The sequence below is a fragment of the Leopardus geoffroyi genome, chromosome X (assembly GCF_018350155.1).
Source record: "Leopardus geoffroyi isolate Oge1 chromosome X, O.geoffroyi_Oge1_pat1.0, whole genome shotgun sequence".
Taxonomy (NCBI): domain Eukaryota; kingdom Metazoa; phylum Chordata; class Mammalia; order Carnivora; family Felidae; genus Leopardus; species Leopardus geoffroyi.
The window spans coordinates 25,664,586-25,677,708 of NC_059343.1; the positions used below are offsets into that span (position 1 = coordinate 25,664,586).

Genomic DNA, 13,123 nt, shown 5'->3' on the forward strand with positions numbered 1-13,123 from the left:
GTTTAAAACAGTCAATCTTGGGCCCTGCAATTCATTATCTTCTCTTACATTATTTTAGTTTTCTCAAGAACTCTTAAACACATTTGATACATGTATTTACTCCTTTGTTTATTGGCTGTCTCCTCCACCACAGTGTAAGCTCTGTAAGATTAAGCACCTTGTTATATTCACTGTTGAAATGCCCGAATCTAGCCATAGCTGGAACGCAGTAAGTAGTTGTTAAGTAGATGAGCGAATGAGTATATAAACGTTTATTGGAGAGCCTACCATGTGTAAAGGATGGTGCCAATTACACTGGGGACCTGAATGGTTTTTGCTGTGAAAGGGTTTGCTAGGTGAGGACAGAAACTTGAGCGTGACAGTGAAGATTTTGGAGTAAAAAGACATTTGAAAATCAAACTCCAGGACTCCAGGGTGGCTCAGTCGGTTAGGGGTCTAACTCTCAGTTTCGGCTCAGGTCATGATCTAACGGTTGGTGGAATGGAGCCCTACACGGGGCTCTGCACTGATAGCATGGAGCCTGCTTGAGATGCTCTCTGTCTGTCCTTGCCCCTCCCCTGCTCATGTTGTCTCTCTCTCTCTCTCTCTCTCTCTCTCTTAAAATAAACTTAAAAAAATAAAATCAAACGCAATCCGGAGCAACTTAAAGGAGGCATTATTTGAGGAGATTTTTGTTTGTTTGTTTTTGTTTTTTACCTCAATACCTGGGATTTGTTGTCTTGCCGCTTCGAAGAATGAAGCGGTGGACACAAAATAAAATGAGCCGCAGGCAAAAGGTGGTTAGAGTGTAAGATCAGAAAGTAAGAATGGTATGAAAGCGCTCTTTGCCGAGAGGGGGCATTCGAAAGTGTATGACCGCGACTGGAGGCAAGGGTCTTTGTTTTACAAGGTTTTGGTCAGCCCACCCCTTATTCCTTCTCAGGTCTTACGCTTATTGGCTTGATAGCTCTAGGTGTGGGTTGCCCATTCCTGATTGGTTCGGCTCCATCGTGTGAGGAGGCAGACTGTGGTCATACTGTCCCTCGTATAACATACATTTTATGGTTTACTTAGGCATTTTGATTGTCAAATTCCCAGGGGAACCTGAGAGTGAGTAGGTGGTGTCAGTTGCATTCTTAAGAGGAACCTGAAGCCCTAGGGGGTTTGCTGTGGTCAGCCCCTCCTAGCACTGTTCCAAAATAGGTGTTTTTCCCCACCCAGGGACCTCAGGTCTTAACCTTTCCCTCTCTGCCTTTTTAACAAATCTTTTCCTATCATAGCATCAGAAAGTACAAATTAAAACTGAGGCAGCTAGAGTAAGTGTTTGCGTGAAGACAAGCCCTCGGAGGGTTAAATACCATCTCAAAACACAGATGGAAAACAAGTCATTTCAAGAGCCATGGTTTCAGGGTTCACTTTTCCCAGAGGGGGAGAGCTGTAAGGAAACCACCGAGTTTGGCTTTACCCAAGGGCTGGTGTGGTTATGCTAGTTTTAATTGTTCCAGTGGAAAAGCTAACTTCTTGTAGACAATGCTTAATGGATCCTGGATCATCCTGAGATGTTTTCTAGAGCCGTGTATGATGTTGCAGGTGTGAATATTGTTCCAGTGAGAGGACACTGAAAAGCCTAATTTCCAGACGATGAGCCCTACTGAAAAGAACATACGAAGGTGCAAGTTACAAGCAGCTGTTGGAACCAAAACAGCAGTAGCTAGGCGGAAGAACGTTCCTGGGAAATAGGAGAATGTGTAAAGACAGAAAAGAATTAACCCTTAAAGCTGGTCTTGGCAAGGAGGAATGAGGATACAGGGGACTGTGATGGTGTATAGTCCAATCATAAATCGTGAATAAAAGTAAAAGCCAATCACAATATGTGGAGAAATGGGTTGGTTCCCTCGTTTCCAGTCTCATTTTGTGATGTTGGAGATTGTGCCCAAACTGTCAGCATATCCATGGAGAAAATATCCAGAGCAGCAAGAATAGAAGTAGGTAGCCTATAACAATTCCCTCCTTATGTAAAGAAAAGCAGGAAGCCAGTTTCAGAGTGTGAAATCAGCATGGACTTTTGTCTTGAGCTAACTGCCAGCTTCCATCACCAGTTTGGTGCTGGTGAGAAAGAGCTAGGCATAGCTGATTCAAAGAACAACAATGCAGGAACTATGAATTAGTGGTGGTAGGGAAGTAAAATTAATTTCACCATGAACACTGCATACGTTGCCAAAGCACAGTGGGCACTACCTGCGCACTACCTTCTGCCAATCAGACACAGCATCTATCTGGCAGAGAAATGCAGTCACTGAAAGGATTTGTAGCCAAGTGGGCACACCCACCAACATGATGTGTGCGTGCCAAAGCTTGTATATTGCAGTTAGCTGTTACATGATCATAGACTGGGAGTAATTGGTATCTCTGCAAAATGTAATATGTTTGCAATCTGGAAATGCCAAATATTGAAGTAAAGGGGCCAGTTAGAATGACATTTGGTAAGTTTGGAATCTCCAAGTTAAAAAAAAAAAAAAAGATAAAATGGGTTATTGAAGGTGTTTTTGTCACGTAGACAATAGATCAGTGGTTCTTTTACTTGCCTGTACATTGAGTTTGCCAAAGAAACGTTTATGTTACAGATTCCTGGGCCCTACCTCTTGGTGTTCCTGGATTTATAGGCCTGAGATTGAGAATATTTTTTTAATCCCAAGTGATTCTGATGGGCAGTTTTGAGAACCTTGGGAGTAGATGACTTGAAGGAGGCCTGCAGTTGATATAAACAAAGAATTGAAAGATACATGTTTAAGAAGCAAAATGTTCATTACACTTAAGGGTTACATAATACCTTGGCCGCAAATGACAGAAGGTCACTGAATTGAAGTTCTTAGAGGGCCTATTCTGGCTCCACATAAGGAGGAACCGTCTAAATTTAGAGTTCACAAGACCAATGAAAAACCAAGCATGATGATCAATAGGGTGATAAGTGTGGGAGCCAGATTGTTATCACCTATATAGACATACCCAGGGGAATAGTGGTTTCTGGTGGCAGTGCGGATCTTTTTTGTCCCTGGATTTGTCCAACAGAACAATTTTGTCAACAGACCATTTGCTCTTCAACCCACTCCAATGACTTTCTGCCTCTGCTGTTCTGCTAACCCTGCCCTTACTATGTCACTAATACCCTCCCTATTGCCAAATCACAAAAATACATTTTAATGTTTGAGTGCTTACCGTTTACCAGGTAGTATTCCATGCAGTCTCGATGTTGCATGTAATTCTTATAAAAGCCCTATGAAATAAGTAATATTCTTATCAAATTTATACATGTAGAGTCTGAGGCACAGTGAGGACAAATTATTTTCTCAAGGTCACATGATTAGTAAGGCGTACAATTGGTGGATGATTCCCAGAAGCCAAATTCTGGAGCCAGAACTCATAATCACTCTACACAACCTCTCTTAGCGGCCTCCATGCAACATTTGGCCTAGCTGACCTCTCTCTCTGAAAAACTCTGAGCTTGCATGACACCACAGTTTCAAGGCCTTCCCCTTCCTTTTCTGTCACACTCCTAGTTTCGTTTACATGTTCTTTCTCCCCTAGCAAAGTAATGGCTTACTGTATCTCTTGTCATCATCCCACCCTCCCTGTCGGTGTTGTCATCTATTCTCAGGGGTTGTCAAGGCCAGCTATGTACGCAGGACCGTGAAATGATTATCTTTAGTCCATGCTACCTTTATGCGATTTTGTAAGTATGTGTGAAATCCCTACATCATTGCTTCACAGGCAGCTCACAGTGAAGCTGTTAGAAAAAGAACTCTCCATTTCTAACTTCTGTAGAAAATGAGACGAGGAAGAACTTGAGAGTCATCCTTTGATGCCCTTGGCTCTCAGCACAACTACATCCACTTCTTCCTGGAGTCCGGTCCATTCCGCTTCCACGGTGTTTGGGATCTTTTCACTTCTTCCTAATCCGTTGCCACAAATCTGACACAAGTCCATCTCTCCATAGACTATTGTCAGAACACATTTATTAGCTCTTCGCTTAGATTTTTTCTGTCCCAAGGGAGTGGATCTCCTCACAGAAAAGTTAGTTCTGGATGCCATCCCCCTCTCTTCCCTGAATGTGTTCTCCAGGTTCAGGCTGGGGATGATTTTTTTTTTTTCATAAACACTTTTTGTTGCTGCAAAACATTTTATCTTAGAGCTATATATATTTTAACTGTTTTCTTATTTTAGATCATTTAAGTTCCTACTTTTCAAAAAAATTAATAGATTGTTTTAAAGAACCTTTTTAACTTTTTTCAAATTGTTCATCTTTGAGAGATAGCACATGCACAAGCGGGGGAGGGGCAGAGAGAGAGGGAGGGAGACACAGAATCCAAAGCAGGCTCCAGGCTCTGAGCTGTCAGCACAGGGCCTGATGTGGGGCTCAAACTCACCAACTGTGAGATCATCACCTGAGCTGAAGTCGGACACTCAACCAACTGAGCCACCCGGGTGCCCTGTTAAGAGCTTTTTTAGTATGACAGAAATATTGAGCAAAAAATCAGAGTTCACGTATACTCCCTTTTTCCCTCTCCCAACAGTTTCCCCTGTTATTAGCATCTTGCATTAGTGTGGTACTTATTGTAATTGATGAATCAATACTGATAAATCAATATTAACTAAAATTCATCATTAAATTAGAGTTGACGGTTTGCATTGGACAGTACTACAGGTTTTGACGAATGCATGGTGTCATGTTTTTGCGATGATGGTATCATGTGGAACACTTGCACTGCTCATAAATTTCCTGTGCTTCACCTGTTCATCCCTCCCTCCTGCCCCATGAACCTTTGGCAACTCCCAATCTTTTTATTCTCTGTTTAACCTTTTTTCTAACCCAGCGTGCCTCCCCACTCCACAGCCACACTCACCTTCCAGGCACCATCACAAGAACCAGTATCTCCAAACACAGGCTTTGGAGAAAAATAGGCCTGGCTAGATATTTTCCTTCTCCTTCATAGAATTTTAGAGTTTTGAGAAATCAGAGAGATTATTTAATCCAATGATTGTTGTCCTTCAATGGTGTGTGTGTGTGTGTGTGTGTGTGTGTGTGTGTGTGTGTGTTTTACTATCTCTTTTTTTGACTGGCGATGGGAAGAAGTAGGAGACTAAAGCGATGTGACATTTTAGTTTGTAAATACAAAAAGTGAACAGAACTTTAGACCACAGTTACAAGGCCAGTGTGGTGTAGTCCTGCAAATCACACATCTCCTAGCCCTGCTTGGACCAGCTGCAGTTTGGCTTGTGGTTTCAGCATGCCCCTATCCATGCACACTTTGAAGTGGGGAAGTTAGAGGGTAAAGGCCCGGAAAATAATATGTGGTGTGGTGGTTGATTTTATATGTCATTGTGGCTGGGCCATGGTTCCCGGATATTTGGTCAAACATTATTTTGTTTGTTTCCGTGAAGCTATTTTCTGTATGAGATGAACATTTAAATGGATGGATTTTGAGAAAACTGATTGCCCTTCCTAATGTGGATAGGTCTCAATCCGCTGAAGGCCTGAATAGAACAAAAGGCTTATCCAGCCTAAGCAAGAAGTAATTCTGCCAGCAGATGGCCTCCTGACTTGACCTACAACCTCTGTCCTTCCCTGGGTCTCCAGCCTGGTGGTTCACCCTACAAATTTGGGACTTGCCAGCCTCCATAGTCTTAGGAACCATTTCCTTAAAGTCAGTCATTCCCTCCCCACCTCTCTCCTCCCCTCTTTCCCTCCCCATATAGTGTTCTGTACGTTCTGTTGGTTCTGATTCTCTGCAGAACCGTGCCTAATACACATGGCTCAAAGTGAATTGGAAACACAGAGTCATGTTTTTGGTACACAGGGTTGAGAGCATGTGAATTCTTTATAGTTGTTACTTGAAACTTCATTTCCACTTGGACTGTTTGTGGTTCCCACTGTGGAGTTAGGAGATGGAGAGTGAAGGAAATGGGAGGTATAAGAGAGGGTGGGGGTGGGTGAGTATTACCGTCCTAGCCTCATAACTTCCCGTTGAATATAACTCCCTTGATAATGTATTTCCCCATGGCAGGCAATGGCTTTCAAGATAATTACATAGACTTCATGGCTCCTCAAAGTAATATGATTAATACTCCTGTAGTATGGATAATGATGATGCATCTTTCTCAGAAAAGGATTTTTAAAAATCAGGTCTGATGCATAGTTTTTCTCCGGTACACTTTCTTATCTCCTTAGCTTATCGAAAGGTACAGTATGAGGCTAAAGAAGGAGGAAACTATCATTAAATTCTTCCATCACTATTTTCAGTGCTCCAGAAAGGTGACATATTTTCTCATTGACTTCTCTCTTTACAGGAAAAATATTAGCAAGGACTTTTCAAAGGAAACTTCAAAAGAATAACAGAATTTTGAAGAGTAGGAAGGCTGCTTTCATGTGTTAGGACAGATGGTAGAATGCATCAAAAGGCAGCAGTAATTGTGTATGGATTTTATTAGGTAGTATTTATTTAACACATACTTGGGGATGCTTTCCTGTGTGAAAGGTCATGTGATTTAGGACCTGTTAACAGTGATAGTAAGACACTGTCTCGAAATTCAGGATGTCTATCATTGAGCCGAAAAGCAATCGGTCACTCAATTGCAGATAATGTAATATGAAAAGCATTATTACAGAGTTATGTCAGGGATGCAGGAAAAAACCCGCGAGGCAGTAACACTCAAGAGTTCTTGCAGACGAAGTAAAAATAAGAATAATGGCATGAGACAGAACCCCACTGATAAGTTTTTAAAAATTCACTCTTAAAGATCTATTTTGAAAAGCAGTCTTTTGGGAACAATTAATATTAAGTTCATGTCTTTTGCTTTCTTGACTCTTTAAAGCTGGAGTAGAGTCGTATCTTAGTTTTTAATCTTTCCAGAATATTAGAGGAAGCAGAAAACAAAATAGTCAAGTTGTGCATATATGTGAAAGAACCGATAGATCAGATAAATTGTTTCCCTTAAAAAATACTAAATTTGGGGCGCCTGGGTGGCGCAGTCGGTTAAGCGTCCGACTTCAGCCAGGTCACGATTTCGCGGTCTGTGAGTTCGAGCCCCGCATCAGGCTCTGGGCTGATGGCTCAGAGCCTGGAGCCTGTTTCCGATTCTGTGTCTCCCTCTCTCTCTGCCCCTCCCCCGTTCATGCTCTGTCTCTCTCTGTCCCCCCAAAAAATAAATAGAAACGTTGAAAAAAAAATACTAAATTAATTTTTAAATGAGTGTGTGAGAAAAACACAGACTGGTTGTTGAAATGTTTGTAAGAAGCTTTCACATAGATCTATCTCTAGCCTTCACGGTCTTGTGAGAAATGGAAAATCATGCCTGTCTGGATGAGGTGTGCTTTGATAGTTGTTTAATATGATTTTATGACTAAATTTAAAAACAAAATATGGTCTTTATGTAACCTCTTGAAATAGCACATTACGAGAGGAAACACAACATGGGGCAGCTCAGTTGCTGAAACAATGTGGAATTATTTCAGCCTAACCGAAAAGAAATCATTTCCTTTGATCCCAGGTATCTACAGATTACAAAAAGAAACTGAAAAGGTGAAAGCAGTAAGGATCTTATTTGCCTTTGAGTTTGTCTTCATTTGTTTTCTTTAACTTATATGTCTGTAAAAAGTCTCCAAAGTTTCTTAAAAGTCTCTGAGAATTTTTGAGGATTTAAAGGACACAACGGCTCTGTCTTTTCTCTACTGCACTGCATGAGGCTACTGTCTGTGCTCATGGGACTGCACCGCTGCCGGCATAAGTAGCCCTGTGAAATTAAAGTGATTGGACATTGTTCTGACGAGGATTAACATTTTGTTTTTAAAAAGAGTGTGGGTATGGTAGATATGTGCATACATCACTTTATCTTAAAGTGTAACAAATTACATAAATTAACTTCATGCTGAGAAGCAGACATATTACTCAATTGTTCAAAACCTCATCCTGGGTGAGAATTATTGTACAGTTGCCTCTGTGTTTTGAATGAGGCACTTCAGTGTGAATAAAAAGACACACACATTGCATTCCCGAAAGGAAAATAACGACTTCACATACGAAAGTCTCATGCTATCATTTTTCTGTTATTTTATGCAATTCAAAAGTGGCACGAGTGCACATTGGAGAACTTTGTGCAAATCATAAGTTTTCATTTTCGAAAGAATACACTTAATTGCATTAGCAGTAAGGAGGCTACTTTGGAGCTATTGTTCATGATGACGGTGTCTCAATCTGGAATTTGAAAGGACTCGAATATCAGCAGTCGGTGAGCAATGTAAAAATCACCTTTGCAGGCACATTTTTTTTTCTTTTCACAAGACCGTGATTTAAGACTTGAAAAATAATAAGAGAAATAAGCTTTTGAAGCATATTTGTCAAGCTCTGGATCATCTGCAACAATGTGAAGGGAATAAACTAATTCCAAAGATGCAGGCAAGTTCACATGGTGAATATAAAACATGAGCCCTAGCATTCATGCTCTTTCCTTTGTAAGCCTGAAGATTTGTCTCTCTACTGGAATTGCATTCTTGGTCATACAGGTAGAGTTGGGTGAGTAAAGTTTTACAGGATCTTAAACAAACTTACCTTTCAGACTTCTAGGTAATGCTTGAATAAGCTTTAGCTCCCTTAATAGAAAACAAGAGCCATCTTTGAATAATAATAATAATAATAATACCATAAAAATACAGTGAAATGAATGGAAAACATAAATAACGTGGGCTTTCAAAGGTGGGAGAACACTGTGTAATGGGCAGACACTTCTCCTAAGCCCAAAGGAAGAAAATAAAGTGAAGAGAGAACGAAGAAGTGGAGACTTGCGTACTCTCGATGCCTCTTTGGAGTACCCCAGCGCTGGATGAACAAGACGTGGGCTTAAGGGTCAGGCAGGCACATTTGTCAGAATACAGTGTATAGTCTCTCTAAGGGTAGCCTGAAGCTAGAATAAATTGCTCTTCCTGAGGTCATGTCTCCAAACACAACATTTTTCTTTTGAGAACGCTGCAGGAAATCCACGTGTAAATGTTTGAATGCTGTACGCACTGCAGTGGGTTACCACTAAATTAGTAGCAACGGGCTTCTGGCTCTGTGAAGTTACTGGAGACATACTTGCCCTCTTGCTGTAAACAACCCAAAAACTGTAGAAAACAAATGAATTTGTGCAACATGGCACATTACAGAGATCCCCAAGAGAAGGGATACAAATGAAGTGAGTCCCGGGATTGCCTCACCTTTCTGCCAGGAGGCACTTCCTGGACTGCGATGCCACAGAGGGAAAACCCAAGCAGAGCATATGGTTTCTTTGAGTTGAGGGGTTTGGGGAGGCTGAGGTAGATAGAATTTCAGGGCAGAGTATCAGAAAGCAGGGAGCTATACAGAGAAAGAGCTCTAGAAAACTTCCTGTGGCTTTTGAACCTTTGGTTGAGTACTATGCACGTGTGTAGGGGGAAGATCTGAAAGGCTGGGCACAGAATTACCGGGGAGCCAACCCTGAGCACTTTTCAGCAGATCGTGTCTTTTTATCCACCTATGTTATTTGGAGCAATTTGGGATTTTGATTGCAGTTGTAGGGGAAAGGTAATGATTTTTAGTTTTGAGTGTTATTGGAACATTTAGGTAGACATGGGAAAACAATAAAACACGTTATTGAAAAGTGACCGATAGAACATGAGACATCTGAGAATCCATCCATAGAGGATAGAAAATGTATATATATGTACTGTCAGTAAAGAGGTATGGAAAGAGGTATGAAAATTGATAATTATTGAGCACCCCCTTCTCACCAGCACCAAGGTGCGTACATTCGTGTGCTTTCTTAACGTAGAACATTGTAACAATCCTATCAGCTAGATAATTGAATTCCAGTTGTAAAGATCAGAAAATTGGAACTCAGAAAGGTAAAGTAATTTGTTCAGGGTTCTACAACTGGAACCAATAATTTTACTCAAGATCTCACAGTAGTTACCCAGGTATGTGATACTTTAAACCCAATCTGAACCAATTGAAAGGAGCTGACAGGATTCCTGTGCTGAATTTGAGACAAGAAAGGGATACGGTCTGGGTGCTCTTGAGGGTACAACCATGGCCAACCGGGACTGCCTAACTTGTACCCTAACCTGGCCCCTTCTCTAATCTCATTCCCAGTGCTCACCTGGTATTCACTCTAATCAGCTGTAATGACTTCTGGGGGTTGCATGGAGGGACAGGGCATGTTCCTACCTCAGGCACTTACCCCCAACTTCTCTTGCAGAAATGCTCGTTCCCAGGATATGCACTTGGCTTACTTTCTCATTTCGTTCAGGATTCTGTTCACATGCTGGTTTGCCATAGAAGTCGGCCTGACCACCCTATGTAAAATATTAATTCTGTCCACTTCTTGTCCTCTTCATTGGCCTTACTTTTTCTTCATAGCACTGTTGTCTGTCAGACATTGTGGCCCCTAATCATGTGTGTTTTTATTTTCTGCCTTCCTAGATAGAATTAAGTTCCTTGATGTAAAAGATTGTACCTGTTTTAATCATTGTTCTCTTACCTGTGCCCAGAACAGGGCCTAGCACATAGAATGTTTCCCATAAATGTAAATGAATGAGTGAATGAGAAACCTGTTGTGGGTTCCAGACCCTTTGAGAATTGATTAAAGGTATGGATGCCCCTAAATGCACATATGGATAGCTTTGCTTCCCAGGGATTTAACCAATCTGTAAATCTATTTGACTTCTGGAGAGCTCCATTTCAAAAGTAAAGAATTAAAGATGTAGAAAAGTGATGAAAGTCATTCTAAAAGTGGAGAACGTGGAAGGGATAATTAAAAATAAAGGAATGGCCACTTGTGTCAAGCTAGAATTCAGAATGAAAGAGTTTGATACAGTGTTAGATTTGGCAAGGAAGACAGTGGTGACCTTCAAAAGTTCAGTGTCCACATAGAGGCAGACAAATACTGATAGACAAGGCATTAAAGAAAGTGTAGATAGCAAGGGACTGGAGTCAGGTTGAAGACCGTTTGGGATCATGGTAAAGGAGTACGAATGAGGATAAAGAAAGGTGACTTACCTTCTCACTGATGCCATGGTTGCTGGCAGAACTGAGATGAAATCCCAGGTTTCTTGATACCTATCCTTGAATCAAGTAGAAGGTTCAGTGCACAGGCTCTGGAGATAGAGCTGAATTCTACCGCTTACTGTGACTTGAAGCAAATATATTTTGTAATGTTTTATTTTTTTTTATTTCTGAGAGAGAGAATGCAAGCAGGGGAGGGGCAGAGAGAGACAGAAGATCCGAAGCGGGCTCTGCACTGACAGCAGCAAGCCCGAGGCGGGGCTCCGTGTCACCAACCATGAGATCATGACCTGAGCCAAAGTGAGACACTCAACCGACTCAGCCATCCAGGTGCCCCTAAGCAAATAGTTAAAAATCCTCCAGGTTTCCATTTCTTACCTGTAAAATATGGTCAATAATAAGGGCATGATGAGCTAATGAATGTAATAAGATTAACATGATAAGTGGTACAAAGAAACCATTTAATAGATGTACCTATCATTTTTGTCATCCCATAAAGATAGTCCCGTGTGTGTTATTGCTTAGTATCCTATGCATTATTGTTTAACACTCTCCCTATCACATAGAATGTTTATATCATTATGTGACTACTATGTAATAAGTGAATAAGTGATAACAAATAGAATGCTTGACACTAAATGGAAGAAAATAATTAGAGCAATAGCTAGAATGGTTATGTAGTTAAGTAAAGGTTTCTTAACCATTACAAATTGATTCATTATTCTCTGGGTTCGGTCGAATGGCACATCTTTGCGTGTAGTGTTGCATGTAGTGTTTTCTGGGCTCACTCGTGATTTTATGTTCAGCTGATGGTCCATAGCCTTAGTCAAATGTCTGATGGTTGGCTGGCTGTCAGCAGGGCAAAGGGGCTCTTTCGGTCACGTGTCTGTCATTGTCTAGCAGGCGAGACTGGCCTTGTTTACGTGGTGGTGGTCACAGAGTTTCCTTAGAGCAGCAAGAGAGGGCAAACCCCGATAATGAAGCCCTTTTCAAGTCTCTCTTTGCGTTATATTTGCTATCATCCCATGGAACACAGCAAGAACTATTGCTGCTGCGTCAAGAGTCAGTGTGGGCACGCACAGCCCAAGCCTTGGGTAACAAGGAAGGTCATCACTGTGACCACTGATGGACATGTTCTTGAGGAAGAAGGCAAAATAGAATTCAGACAGGAAGAGTTCCTGGGGTCAGGAATTCTCAAGAGCCAGAAAGGGGTAGATCTCGCTCTGAAACTGAAAAGAGATGAGATCATGAGTACAAAGAGTAGATGTTGCTGTAACGAGAAATAAGACCGTTCACAGCCGACTTGCTTACTCAGACCTACTCTGATGTCTTAGTCATCTTGCTTTTACATTTTCAGCATATCTCTTTTCTTATTGCTGTTCCATAGGGTATCTGTCCTGGGCTCTATTCTGTCAGAGCTACAAACTTCTCTTTCATTTGCATCCTATCAGAAGACTCAAATCCTGGAAAACACTTTAAAACACATTAACCAAAACAGGCACTGAAAGAGATATTTTGAGAAAGCTTTCTGGCTGATTCTTCACAAATGCCAGATCATCCCGCTTTGGCTCTGTGGGCTACAGAAAACCCTCAAATCTGAAATTTGTAGGTACCTCATATCCTCTATGTGAATAAACTGTCATGGAGCTAAAGCAACCTGGCATAACCATCCCAATTTCACACTCTATAGCAATGGTCTTAGATCCAGTCGTTTTTTACTACGACCCACCAAGCCATCCTTTTTAAGAGAATAGTTATTATAACAAAAAAAAGTACCTTAAAATTATGTTTTAAAATTTTATTTAATTTGATTTTTTATTTTTAAAGTTTATTTTGAGAGAGAGAGGGAGAGCAAGAAGGCGAGAGGGGCAGAGAGAGAGAGGGAGAGAGAGAATCCAAGCAGGCTCTGCACTGTCAGTGCAGAGTCTGATACGGGGCTGGAACTCGCGATCCATGAGATCATGACCCAAGCCAAGGTCAAGAGTCAGATGGTTAACCGACTGAGCCACCCAGGCGTCCCTAAAATTTTGTTGAATTTTAAAAGATAATACTTTCAAATAGGTTTCAAAATC

The 13,123-nt window shown here is 41.2% G+C and overlaps 1 protein-coding gene across 2 annotated transcripts in view; it reads left to right on the top strand.

Annotated features, from left to right (window-relative positions):
- The window catches only part of MAGEB3 (MAGE family member B3), a 201,072-nt gene that overhangs the window by 1,077 nt on the left and 186,872 nt on the right, over positions 1–13,123 (top strand). The gene's annotated exons all lie outside the window — the stretch shown is intronic.